This window comes from Calonectris borealis, chromosome 5, assembly GCF_964195595.1.
Source record: "Calonectris borealis chromosome 5, bCalBor7.hap1.2, whole genome shotgun sequence".
NCBI lineage: Eukaryota > Metazoa > Chordata > Aves > Procellariiformes > Procellariidae > Calonectris > Calonectris borealis.
In genome coordinates this window covers 2,695,950-2,710,374 of record NC_134316.1, presented here as the reverse complement: position 1 = coordinate 2,710,374, position 14,425 = coordinate 2,695,950, and positions in this window count along the sequence as shown.

The following is a 14,425-nucleotide window of genomic DNA, read 5'->3' as shown; positions in this document are numbered from 1 at the left end:
ACTGATTAATCATTTCAACAAAGTGGCATCCTATCATCAGCTACAAGTGGATTGAGAGCTTGGGACCTGCGCCAAAGCATCCTGGATATGTTTCAATCTTAGTTTGCTTCTTTTTTTTTACTAGAAGGATGCTTCTGAATTAATAACAGAACGGGGTTTTTTTCTTCCTTCAGTAGGTGTCTAGAAAGGAAGAAGACATATAGGAGAGGAGGGAGTGCATGAATATAAAAAGAAGAGACTGATTTTATCTGATAATTTCTTAAACATCCATTTCTCTTTGTGAAATTGTTGTAAAGTAATGCATGTATTGATTAGCAGCAACCCTGGCAAGGCCTTGGTTTGGGAAGATGACAAATAAACAAGACATCTGGCTTGCCAAATTATTTTCTGAAACAAAATGAATCGTCAGTTTTGTTTGTCTTTGCGTGGTGATTTGATGGCACTGAGGTTTTTGTATTAGCCAATGGCATGCTCATTTCTTCAAGTATCCACAGTTTATTGCATCATTCCTGTGATGCAATTTCTCTAGTGGCGCAGCTATAGATACAGACTCCCAAAGGGAAAGCCTGTATTAACGTTTATCTCAGTGACCCATTTTCAGCAGCATGGGAGCTGCAGGGCTGATGTCTCAGCAGTGCTCGCCCCCGGATCACTCATAGTCTCTGAAAATTTCCCCTGTAAAATCCCCGAGAAGCCGAAAAGGAATCACGGTTCGCAAAGCTTACTGTTCATGTAACCGACAGAAACATTTCACTAAAAAACAGTTTGCTCTAAGGAGTTTTCTACAGAGAAGCAGCATCTTTCTCCCAGAAGGATTTTTCTCTTGCAAGGCTTTTACCTAAACACTCACTTCCCACAGGCATTTTATCCTAGAATAGAGACACATCAGAAACACTGTTATATCATTTGTGAGATTTAAGAGTGCTTTTATTTAATTTATTTCATGCACTAGACAGTTACTCCACATAGGATAATCTCTAAATTATACAATGGACTACATATATATGATATATGTAAGATATTTTTTCCTCCTTTTTATCTGTTTTTTTGGAAGCCAAATTATTTGTAAGAATAAGCTGTCTTAAGTTTATAGAGAACAGCGTCAGGCCATGTCACAGGGCTTGGTGTTCAGGGTAATTTTGTGGTGGGTGTTCCTTTGTCGGTGCCTGCCAGCCTAGGTTTCTCTTCCAAATCGAGTCATGCCCCAAGGCACAAAGCCTGCCCTGGCCCTCTTCCTGCTCAGGAGGTCGCTGGGTTTCAGCTCATTGTCCCCAGAAGAAGGTGGGAGGAGAGACCATCTCCTGTGCTGGAAGCCCCTGGCACTCTGCTTCTGCATTCCCAGAGGGGAAAGAGATGTAGAGTTGCAGCGGATATCCATCAAATGCTCCTCCATCCCTTGTCCTTGAGCAGCAGGAAACAAGCTTTTCAGCAAGGCTCCATGGGTCCCTCCATGGTATAGCAGCGCTCTGGAAAACAAGCCTTCCTGCATGCAGATGACGTGTGGACAAGATCTGCTCTTCACCAGATCTCAGAACAAATATCATGTCCAGTTTATATTATTTGTAAAGGATTAGATAATGTCGTAAGCATAAGATGTGCATTGAATATGTCATATTTATCCAAGTGCCTTTACTGCAATGAAATAGAAGAACCAACCTCAGAGGTATCCGATTTACTTCTGCTTCCAAAAGTACCAGTTATGTGACTGTTGCCAGGTAAAACCTTGGGGCCGGGAAGAGCTGTGATGACACAGTACACTCTGCTCTTCCTTATTCCTTGCTTGTGTGCTTAGAGATACTTCAAGGTCGCCCCGTCTACGGATAACTCAATCCTAATTAATTTCACTATTGAGGTAGCAATCTCAAGAGTTTGCCAAGTAAAGAATACCCAAGGTCAATGATTTTGTGACACACAGTTGTCTACAAAAGAGTCAACTGAAAATGCATTCAACAAAACGGAGCTGGTGCATAACTGAAGTTTGAACTGGAGTCTTTAAAAAGCCAGAAGATGAACTGCTTAAACCTGTGTTTCTTAGACCTTGTTTCTCAACCCATGGCCTCTCCAGTGACTTTCCCATCCTTTCACCTCTTCTTATAAAAGAAGTCAGCAAAATAGGAAGCACTTTCAGCTCCAGACAGTAGCCTGACCAGTAGCAGAATGAAATGATTGTGGCTTTTTTTTTACTTTGTAATGTTATCATCATTTGCAGGAAGTCCAAACTGGGGATAGAGACATATCACAAATTAGTCTGGCATCATACAGATTCCATGAGCCTTAACTATAAAAATAGGGACTGAGCAACAGAGAAATACAAGCTCTAAATTCACAGTTTTATATTCTTCATTCCTTTTGCTAGCAGAATTTTTTCAAAAACCCTATCAGCAGCCCTAGAAGCAAGTGGCTATGATACAACCCAGTGATGTTCCATTATTAATTCCCAGCCCAGGGGAATATTGGCTTACCTACTAAATATTACACATCACATGCATCAGATGAGATATTAGGTTCATAGTATTAGAGATCAGCAGGACAAATTTTATGAAAATATATCCAGACATACATCTAAATTAATATTATGCATGAACAGGATTCAGCTTAGTCCTTGAAGTCATATTCCAGAGGCATCCTACCAAGGAGATTTACCTGTAGAAAACTATGGAAATAGCAAATAAGTGAGAGAAACCCTTTCCATGGAAGTTCAACGTGATGTCAAGGGACTTAGCAGCCACTGAGTCTTTGCAATACTACCTGCAGAGAGTGCACTTCGGCACTGTCCATGCAAACCCTCACAACAACGACTGGATTTGAAGCATTGCAGATACTTGGCCACACTATGTGACAGAGGTGACAAATCAGAAATATTCCACTCAGCTCACATATCACTTTTGGAAAGCAGAGTTATGCTGAATGGCTTATGAAGTAGCTAATGACAAGGACAAGTCACAAAAATAACTTTTGAGTTATTATCGAAGAAGAAAATGAAAGACTGAAAACTTAGGGAGGATTTGGAAGCACAAGTATGGCAAGAATATTTTGACTGCACTGTAGGGTTGGGGTTTTGGCTTCATCCATTCAGAAGGATGTTGAAAAAGAGCAATGAGCTGGAGCACAAGAGACTTGAATAATTTTGCTGGCCCTTGCTGGCTTTTTTGGTGCTCTCTGGTATTTCTCCACTGACTGCAGAAGGAGCGTAAATATCTACTTTATACCAGACTGGTACCTGTCAGCTGGCCAAAATCATACGAGCTGACCCCCTTCATAGCTCACTAGTGTAATTAATGAGAAGAAGAAATTTTCAAAAGTGAGATGGACATAGGAGTGGATTTTAGTGACACACTAAGTAAGAAGCAGCCTTTCATTTATTGCAATAAGTGACATGCCCCTTTCAGCACAATTCCTTCGACCCAGAGAGGGTCAAAATTCGAGATAGGCATCAAAGTCCTCGCAGCTCTGCATTACAGCAGCAGCACCGAGCTCTGGCGATGATATTGCCAAGATCCTTGCATTTTCAGAGTGCTAAGGGCCAGATTTTGGTCTCTGCATTGAAGCTCTGCCATGAGAAAACCGCCGGTTTGTGGTTTTTCACTAAGAGGATGCAGAATCGTCTGCTGTGTCACCTGCTAGATATAGATGCTGGGTGGGAAAAGCTGTTTTTTTGCAGTGAAGAAGAAAGCAGTGCAACAGGGAATATGCAGACAGATCAGTGCTAGGAGCAACTTGTTTAGGATTCATTTTCTACCTCCTTTCGCCAGCACCTTCTCCTGCTTCCAGTCCAGCTGGCAATGCCGAGTTCCTTTTTCTTCCCTGCTTGCTGTACATTTGCAGCTGATGATAATCTTTGGCCTGAGTATTTTCCTAGGCCAGCCAGGCCAGGACATGTCGAAGGACAGAAGATTTATAGACCTGCATTGAGCAGCCACCTTTAATCAGCAGACTTTCCTCTCTGTCTGCAAGCCCCATGGAGTGGCCAAGGCATCCTGGAGCGAGCTGAGCCGGAGAGCCCAGTGCTGCTGGCTGGAACCGTGGAGAGATTAATGGGACTGCTCAAAATCGCATGCCCTCTCCTTGGGGCCAAGGGAAGAAGGAAATTGTGAAAGGGAAGGTAGGATGAAGAAGAGGTGGTGTCATCTCTGAACCTAACCTGCAGTTTCTCTAGAGCTGCAGGAATTTTGGAGGCGAGGAAATCATGGACATTTCTGGATCCTCTAATGAAAGTGTCAGTCATCCAGAGGAAGATACCCAAGAAACCTGGCAATATCCCCGTTGAGATATACTATATGACTAGAGTGTATGTGCTGCAGTTATTTTTAATCTGTCTCCCATCTGAAATACTTTATTGCATTTTTAGAGGCTCTTTTAAAAGCAGAGAAGGCAGCGCTGCTAGAGAGTGCTTTTATATTTTAGGTTGTCTTATGCTAAGCAGTAATATATGTTTAGGTTGTTATTTTACCTTGCGTTTTTACTGGGATAACGACGATTTCTGTGTTCTGCTAAATTGCAAACCAGCCTCCCATAATGCCAAAATGCTTGTATTAAGAGGCTTAGCAAAACAACGCGTAACAGTAGATTTGCAAAGTATATTTTAAATGTTCTCACAGAGGGTTATTTTTTTTGTGCTAGACAGAGGTGCTTTGTTTGTCCTTGTACATTTTTTCTCCACTTTCCAAAGCTGCCAGGTGGCTATTGCAATGTTGCAGGAAACTTTACTATTCTTTTATATTTGCTTTAAAATAAGCAGACAAAAACTAGTTTGGCCTATGGAGTCATCTGAGTTAAAAAACAAAAATTGGGATATAAATAAGACTATGTGAGTTATGTGCTATTTGCTCCATTTTGCTTCCTTCAGCACCATAAAAATTAGTAAATTTTTTTTTTAAATCATGGCTGTGTTATGACTTTTTATGTCTTTATCAATTAAGTAATTAACTTCTACTCGCTTTAACTTAACTGGCCTCTCAGACCTCGCTTCCTGCTCAAAACATCGATAGTTGATACAGCTTCTGTACCTCTACATGAGTAAATCAACAATTATTAATTTAAATGGCCAAGTGGCATTCTTGTGTGCACAAGTAACCTTATTCTTACCAGCAATTGCAGACAGAAAATATCGGGTGTTAAAATACAGACACAAAAATTAACTTGGTCTTTAGGCTTCTGCCTTTTCTACATCAGTCCCACAAAGAGCTTAAGAGCAAGATTTACAGGCTTAAATCAATACATCTATTAGAAATGTTTTTCACCAGAATGTGAGCTAGACAAGCATATTAACTTCAAAATGAGCAGACATCTAATTAAAATATGACCAAATAAACCACAGAATTTCAAACACATTGCTGCTGCTGCTGTTTCTGAAGCACAGGATCCAGTGGCAGATTGCTGCTTCACAAATTCCTTTTTTCTGGGGGCTGAGGTATTTGGGCAAGAAAGCAATCCCTTCATCAGTGCGTGGGGAAGGATGCAAATTGCACGGAATGGGAAAAAATGTATGCTCATTCCAGCAGGAATTTTTCACACACTTCTTTTTATTTCATATCCAAATGAAAGATGGATAGAAACAGGCAAGATCATTTTCATGGGATCATGGGATATTTAGGAGCCTGGGTCCATCCCTCAGTAAAAGCCTTTCCATTACCTTCAGTAGATAGTAGACCACATGCCTAATTATCTCCAAGGCAAAATGAAGAAAAAAGAGTTTTGAAATGAGGTGGGTTTTTTTGCTTTAAGAAAAATGGGAGAGTAGGAGGACCAGGCTGTGAGTATCGTTCAAAGAGCTTTGAGGAGATCTGGAGCATGTTGACTTCTTATGGAATCCATGTACAGAGCTCCTTTGGACATCAGCAGGAGGCCAGTCTGAAGATCAAGGCCACAGAAGGAGTATCTATCCTGGAGTAAGCCCCAGAAGAGCATTAAATGTATTATTTTTTTTCCTTGAAGGCTGTTTGGAAACCTTCCTAAAAGCAGTCTGGGTTTTGAACTCAGGGCTGATAAAAAGAAGTATAACATTTTGAAATAAAATCTTTTTCTTGTTTGGTTTAAACCTGTTTAGGTTTACTGAGTTATGTTCCTATACACCAACTGAGCCTCTGTCCGGAGACAGGGGTAGCCTGGATTTAGGATGTATTTGCATTTTTTTAATCGATAAGCAGTCAGGGGAGAGAGGCATAGTCTCATAACGGATGCACCCAAACAGTACTGAAAGAGCGATTTGAGGGCTTTATTTTTTTCTCTTGTAACGCATTTGTTGCAAACAAATCAAAAACTTCTTTAATCACCAGCTGCTCCTAGAAAGACATAATATGGAGGAAGGAAGACGTCCAAAGAAGCTAGAATTCCTCAGAATAACTGCATTTGAAGAATCTCAGTATTTTTACTGTTGTTTGAATTCAGAGTTGGAAGAACCTAGAAACGAAATTGCATATTTAGAGGCTCATAGATAATGTAGTTTCTGGCAGGATTTTGCTATTTGAGGAGATGAATAATTATCCCCAGACTTTTGATAACCAAGTTCAAATCAATCATTAACATATAAAGGAGGTGTTTAAATTACACTGGTAAGTCCAAGTAAAGCCCTGGATCCATCTATCAAGGGCTTTGGGAATTGAGTTCCCAGATCTCAGTTTTGTAACTTGGATCCATCTTCTACAGCAGAAATTACGGACATGATTATTGCTGTAATGCAATGTAATATAGCACTCTAATAAGTCAGCATCCAGGTCTTCTATTAGATGTGAGTGAATAAGCAATGATAAATACGCAGTTCCATGATTATTAATAACACCGAATATGAAGACACACTATCAAGATTTTAATGCAACACCATGAGAGAATGGGTATGATTCTCAGAAATAATTCTAATGAGGGAAATAAAGGGTTTAGAAACTGTGCAGCACTGATTTATTATGGTTATTTTATTCCTTTTACTAAACTCTGCTCCTGTTTTTGCAATTTCTTGTGGTTTTGTATACACAGAATGAAGTACATTGTTAACTGCTGCCCTGCCCAACTAATTATGCTTATTTTTGGCACTATATTGCACTTCAATTAAGAACTGTTTGCATTTTCAGAGCATGCAGATGCTAAAAGTTTGCCTTTTTAATTAAAAGTAAAAAGCAAACTAAGCTCTTCTGTGAGGAATGTGAATGAAGCTCTAATGAACAGGGAAGGACAGAGGAGAAGTTCAGACATGGTGAACTTTAATGCCAATGGTGCAAAATGCAACTAATTATACAACAATTGATTGTTTGCCATGTACAAGTAGCTACAACCTTATTTGCCAAATAGACTGACAAGATAGACTAATCTCTCCTCTCATTCATTGTAATCACTGAAATTCTGTATCTCAGCGAAACACAATGAAAGGGTGCACCTTTGTAATGTAAATCAGCAATGGAAAATTTCCATGATCTCTTTTCATAACTGAAAAATTGAATTGCACAGGGTATTCACTAGGAGCAAACAGTCCTTCCAAGTCAACTGGATGTCCCCAAAATATATTACAGATGCTGCCATGAGGCCACACTTGGTGCGTGTGGCACTGAATGAAAAGGTTTGTGGTGGTGTAGTGGCCATTGCAGCACGTTTTTGGAGCTAACCTGTGTCATATGATGACTATAACACTTATCCCAAAAATAACTGGTACTTCTTTAACAGAAAATCTTGCAGGGACATGAAATAAATGAAGCCAAGAGTACATATCACTGACTTACCCTAACTTTGGTTTATCGACTGTGCTGAATGGCCCAGGAAAAAAGGTTATGGGATGCAGTAAACATCTTTTTGAGAAAAATAATCATTGCCAGCACATAGCAACCATTGTCTGCTATTACTGTATGTCTTACATTTGGGAAATGAGATTGAATTATGTCAGCAAACTCATGGGATAGCTCTGCTTACATGCCTCAGCGTTCCTTGGTGAATTGATTCACCGTTCCTCAGTAACGTTTCAGTCTAAGTTATTGTCAGTCATCTTTTTTGGCTGTAGCTAGCAATGCCATCGAAAACCAGCCAGCGATGGAATGCCATCAAGTCTACTAAACAGAGCAAGGAAAAGCTGGGCTTTTTTGCGGAAGGGTTGATTTGCTATATGAATATTAAATACTTGTCTAAGTAAATTTCACTTGCATGTCCAGAGGTATCTATCCAATTAAATATCTCTGACAGGTGTATGTAGCTTATTGGTACCTTCCAGAAAACATTTTCCAAAAAATGAGAATGGGAGAATGGGGAAAAAAGTGTAAAAATCCATTGTTGTTCCATGCCAGTTTGGGAAATTCTCTTGACATTAAGAAACATCCAAGAAGTTTCATCTTTAAGTGTTCCAGGAATAACTTAAGCACAATAGCAGGACTAAATGTCTTAAAATATAAGTGTCTGAGAGCAGTTCAAAAACAGCCACCAGTGGCTTTAGTTGACATCAATTCATCATGGCCACAGGAAAAGCTGAGCCTTACCCTTCTCAGTTCATGCATATCGGCACGAGCTGTGGTGTCTCCGTAATTCAGTACTCGCTGTCCAGGGATGATCACAGACCTGGTGAAACTAAATATTCAAAAGTGGAAATACATGAACTTTAGCTTGATTGCAAACAAGAGGGTGAAGAACATTCCCCTGTAGCAAAATTATTTTCGATCACTGATGCTGTAGAGACAGCACATGCATGCTGTAGACCCGCACCCAGCACGGTGAGCCAGGACTGTGCCAGCTCCCTGCCGTCCCCAGCAGCGGCTGGCTGAGAAGGCAGAAGGTGACATCTTTTATTCACAACCACTGCTGCTCCAGAGACCTTAACTGCTTCCACTTGTACCTGAAGTTAGCTTCCCGTGGACTGAATTCCTGATACTTGCCTCTTTCTTCCTCTGCGTCCAGCATTAGCAATGCATTATATTGTGGCAGGTCTCACCATCAGCTCTTTGGTCCACCTCCAAGTAGTCACAATGTCAAACTCCAGAGGTTGAAGACGATAGGTAAAAAATAACCTGAGAGCCTTGAGGAAGGGAGCATAAGATTTGCATTAAAAACACGCTAAGTTTAGGAAGACAATATCTTTATTTCTTGGCTCAGGACAGCTGTCGTTGAGCCACTGTGGAACAGATGCCTGCGATATCCCAGGACCAATTCATAAATCACAGCAGGAACCAGTTCTAGGCGCAGGCAGAAAATTGAGAGGGCTGTGGCAGAAAAGATAATGTGTGGATATGTATTGGGTTTGCATGGCAAAGTTTTGGTAGCGGCGGGGGCTACAGGGATGGTTTCTGTGAGAAGCTGCTAGAAACTTCCCCTATATCTGATAGAGCCAATGCCAGCCGGCTCCAAGATGGAGCCGCTGCTGGCCAAGGCTAAGCCCATCAGAGACGGTAGTAGTGTCTCTGGGATAACATATTTAAGAAGGGGCAAACCCCCCCCTGCACAACAGGAGCCGGAGAGAGGAGTGAGAATATGTGAGAGAAACAACTCTGCAGACACCAAGGTCAGTGGAGAAGGAGTGGGGGGAGAAAGTGCTCCAGGCGTCAGAGCAGAGATTCCCCTGCAGCCCCTGGTGAAGACCATGGTGAGGCAGGCTGTCCCCCTGCAGCCCACAGAGGCTAAAGGTGGAGCAGATATCCACCTGCAGCCTATGGAGGTCCTGGTGGAGCAGATATCTATCTGCAGCCCAGGGAGGACCCTACACCGGAGCAGGGGGATGCCCGAAGGAGGCTGTGACCCCATGAAGACCCCACGCTGGAGCTCCTGGTAGGACCTGTGGACCTGTGCAGAGAGGAGCCCACGCTGGAGCAAGTTTGCTGGCAGGACTTGTGACCCCACGGGGGACCCACGCTAAAGCAGTCTGTTCCTGAAGGACTGCACCCCATGGAAAGGACCCACGCTGGAGCAGTTTGTGAAGAACTGCAGCCTGTGGGAAGGACCCGTGTTAGAGAAGTTCGTGGAGGACTTTCTCCCATGGGAGGGACCCCACACTGGAGCAGGGGAAGAGTGTGAGGAGTCCTCCCCCTGAGGAGGAAGAGCAGCAGAAACAACATGTGATGAACTGACCCCAAACCTCATTCCCCATCCCCCTGCGCTGCTGGGGTGAGGAGGTGGAGAAAATTGGGAGTGAAGTTGAGCCCGGGAAGAAGGTAGGGGTGGGGGGAAGGTGTTTTAAGATTTGGTTTTATTTCTCCTTATCCTACTCTGATTTGATTGGTAATAAATTAAACTAATTTCCCCAAGTCGAGCCTGGTTTGCCTGTGATGGTAATTGGTGAGTGATCTCTGTCCTTATCTCAACCCACGAGCCTTTTGTTAAATTTTCTCCCCCCTGTCCAGCTGAGGAGGGGAGTGATGGAGCGGCTTTGGTGGGCACGGGGTGTCCAGCCAGGGTCAACCCACCACGGGGTATAACTAAAGCAAGTTACATGGAATGGGATAAATGAACGTGTCCTGGGGGAAAATACAGCTCAAGCAGTAGAGTCAGCAGCCCCACGTTCAGAAATGGGGTCAGAATGCATGAATTTCTGATTCAAAATTAGAGTGATGGGCTACGTGTTCTCTAGGAGACAGGCAAAATCCTTCATATACCAGAGTGAATTCTTAGGAATTTTCTCTTCTCCATGTGTTAGACAGAGTTATGTTTTTTTCATTAACTACCAGAAGTAAAGTCCAGGTAAATAATGGGCAGACTGGAAATTTTACATGAATGCCCTGGTTGAGCTTTTAATAGCACTGGTTACTCACATGAGAGGATTATACCACTTTATCCTGAGTAAAATAATCTCTGAAGTTACTGAATTCATTGAAGTTTTTTTTGTTTACTTCTGCAGTGAAGGCAAAGCTCGTGAAGGATGTATGGGATTGGGAAGAGCCAAGTTTTGAAAGGATTTTTTTTGGCAGCCCTTCAAACCAAAACCAGCTGCCCATGCCTGCAAGCTTCTCTGAACATTGTTCCATAGCTTCAAACTCCAATCTGCAAAGCTGGGTTACTATTTGCTGAAGATACATGCTCATAGCACAAAACATGAAAATAGCAATGCCAGATTTATTGCCATCTTTCAGAGTCAGAAACCCATAGGTTGAAATGAGATATATTGGGTAATAAATCCTTACTAAGTGTGAAGGGCTGAAATTATGTATAATACAGTACCACATGGCTTTCTGGATATGGTCCACTGAACTCGTTTCCTCTCTAGTAACTAATTTTTCCCTTTATGCTTTTATGTGGACTCTCCACAATAGAACAGGTTTTCCTGGTGCAGCTTATGGAAAAATATACTGCAGGTCAGAGCATGTCGCAACACCATTGCTTTGACTCTTAGTGTCACAGTTACAATAACATACTTACACTAGAAATAGGAATAGCAGAAGCTTCAGCCTCTAACATCTTTGCATCCACAGTCTTAGAAAACAGAGTCAGAAGGGGCATGAGCAGATCATCCTGCCCTTAATTACATACATTCACTATCTCCTCCCACCACAAACCCTGCTTCCACCTGTGCATTACTTTCATCTTAATTTATTATCTTTTAAAACCCATTTCCTACTTTCATTTCCAGGTTGCATCCATCGTTAAGTCCTCAGTCCTCCCCGGAGGTGGCTGACATCTGTCACGGTGTACCTTTCTGTAATGTCTCTACTGCTTGTATTTAGCAACTAAAGCCAAATGCAAATATCAAAGCATTTGCAAATATTTGCTGGGTTTGAGTCCATAAACAGTCAGACCAGGTACCCTTTGATTACTGGGAAGTTCTGAATATTATGGATATCGGCAGAAAAGAAAAATATTTCCCCACAGTGGAGATGAAAGGTCCCTGTGGGGGAAGGAGACATTCTGACAACCACAGAAACTTTATCCTGCATCCATAGTGACCTGCATTCATACGCCGGGTACGTCCACACCTGTGATTACAAAAGCTCCTTCTGGGTTAAGGATTTGTTTAAGGTAACATAGAAATGTTATCAAGCAATTGAGGTGGCCAGTTGCATAGCACCTATATTGATTTAAAGGTTATGAATATAGGAAGTAACTGCATCCAGTAATCATCTGCAGGAGGCAAGCTGGCAGAATTTTACTTCCATATATGAATCTGTTAATTCTGAGTGATAGATTTGTGTGAAATACAAATAAATGCTGGAACGAAGCGTACTCTTAATTCCTTGAAAAAAATGTCTCTTGTCTCTTGGGCCTGGGGGGATTTGACTGAATCAGGGCTGCAGTTCCAAGTCCTTTCTCTAACAGCAATCAGCACCAGTGGTTGAAGAGGAAGATACAAGAAGTGTGAAAATCAGCAGTGCAAAGTCACAAGCCGGTGGGGACACCCCTGTGCCAGCCAGAAGCTGCCTTCTGACAAAGCACGAAGCTGTGACCTACATGGAGAAGCCTGTGTGCACTTTCCAAACACTTTTGGTCCTTCAATGGCCTTTCTGGAGGGGCGGTGGTGGGACACAGCTTATGCTGGAGAGCTTGTTTTCCCAGTCCTGATGGTCTAGCAAGCTGTAGGAATTAATTTTATTTCAGGAAAGATGAACTATGCATCAGTAAAATAGTGATTCCTCACAATTCCTGTTCTATGTCATTCCTGATATTTACCCTCTACCCCCCCCCAAGCATTGCATGACAGCAATTGCTCGGGATAAAGGATTGCAGAGGATAAAGGGTTGGGTCCTTCTGTGTTGTTGGTTATCTTGGAAAATCGTTAATTTGGCAACAGGTTAAAAAGGGGATAGAGGCACTTCTCTGCAGTGCAGCTCATGAGGATCATTACAATCAAGTGCCCTGGAGATGGGGAACGGGGTGGAAAAAGGGCTTTTGTAGTAAAACCTCCCTTTCTCTTCCAGACACTGCAGAGCAGAAGAGAAGACTACTTAGAGCGGGGCAGCTCCGCCTTGCTAAAACCAGAAGACACCAGCTCTGTCTGTCAGTTTTAGGACCTTTTCCATATGATTTCTATAGTCTGCAGTGATAAGAGGAACCACCAGCAGCACTTGCATCTATTCTGGACAGCAAATTCTTGTGCAAGAGGAGGCATATATCACATCTACTTATTTTTCCAGCATTTTTAGATGGTTCAGCAGATTTACAGATTTATCATCTTCATAACACTCTTATACTACTTTCCAAAGCTACAGAAACCAATAGCAACATTTGATGGCCGTGAAATCATATTTATGGGATCCATTAAAAACTTTGTATCGGTAGTTAAATCTGGAACCTGGCATAAGTGATGAGAGTATATTGGAGAAGTCCCGGTGGAGCAGCATATGTGGGCTCATGTTCATAGCATCAGGAGGCATCTGTCACAAATTTCAGCCTTTCCAAGCAGATCTAATCTGGCATTAGTGTTCAGGAAGCAAGGCACATCCAAGAAAGCGTGTGTGAAGATGGGCTTTTAAATAAGTGTTCGTGTTCTCACTGCATCAGAAGGCTTTGACTTACATATTATGTAGAGAAGGTACCGCAGGAGAGAACAGTCTTTCCAAGCTAGAAGGAAATAGCCAGACTGACTGACAGGCAGACAAGGGAGGCTGTCACACAGTGCCCAGCAAAGCAGAGGCTCTCAGGCAGGGTTTGAGGACGACGTGCCCTGAGACCATGGCCCATGGACCCGCACTGCCATGGGCAGGACACTCGCTCCTCGTGTGGGACTCCCCAGGGCGTGTAAAGCACTTAGAGGCTCCTACAGATCCCACCGACTGCTGTGCAAGCTGAGTTGTCCTTCTAAGGGGGATTTCACAGCAAAACTGCCTCCCAGCATCAGTCTAAGTGGCATCCGCATGGCAAATAAGGGGCATTTTTGATGCCCCATGTTGGAGGGTAATGAATGTACGCTAATCAGCCTTGCACACCCAATTTTTTGAGGGTGGGTTTGTTTCTAAGCAGTGAGGACTCGGCACGTCTGGGGTCTGAGCACAGGCTAAGGACTGCGCTCACGAGGCAGCAGGGACACAGTCAAGTGTCTGCCTTGTTCACGGCAAAGGGGAGTCACAGAGACAAAAGTGCCGTGGAAGGGTGACGGGGATGGCTGTGCCACTGCCCTCTGCCCCTGCCCTACAATTGCACATTTGACCTGCTGCAGACCCGCAACACCACCTTGTCGTTTGTTTGACCACAGAAGACTTTCTGTAGAAGATGGGTTTTGTTGAATCAGATCAAGGAGAAAGCACTGTATTGATCTGCAGTGGGCTGCAGCACTCATCTTTAAATATGACAAAAGCACATTTTTCCCTTCCAAATCTTCTGTTTTAGCAATGCTTTAGCTGATCGGAAAACTGATGACACTAAGATAAGGGTTCACTACCTTGTTTGCTGCTTCCTGGGAGTCAGAGGCCCCCACCAAAGGAATTTAATCATCCTAATCACAGATGGGCCCTCAACAACTATTGTTTGTTGCCTCTCGGAGGCGATTCTTGGACCACTGCATTCAGAAAATCTTGGCAAGCTGAAGGATGAACCAGTC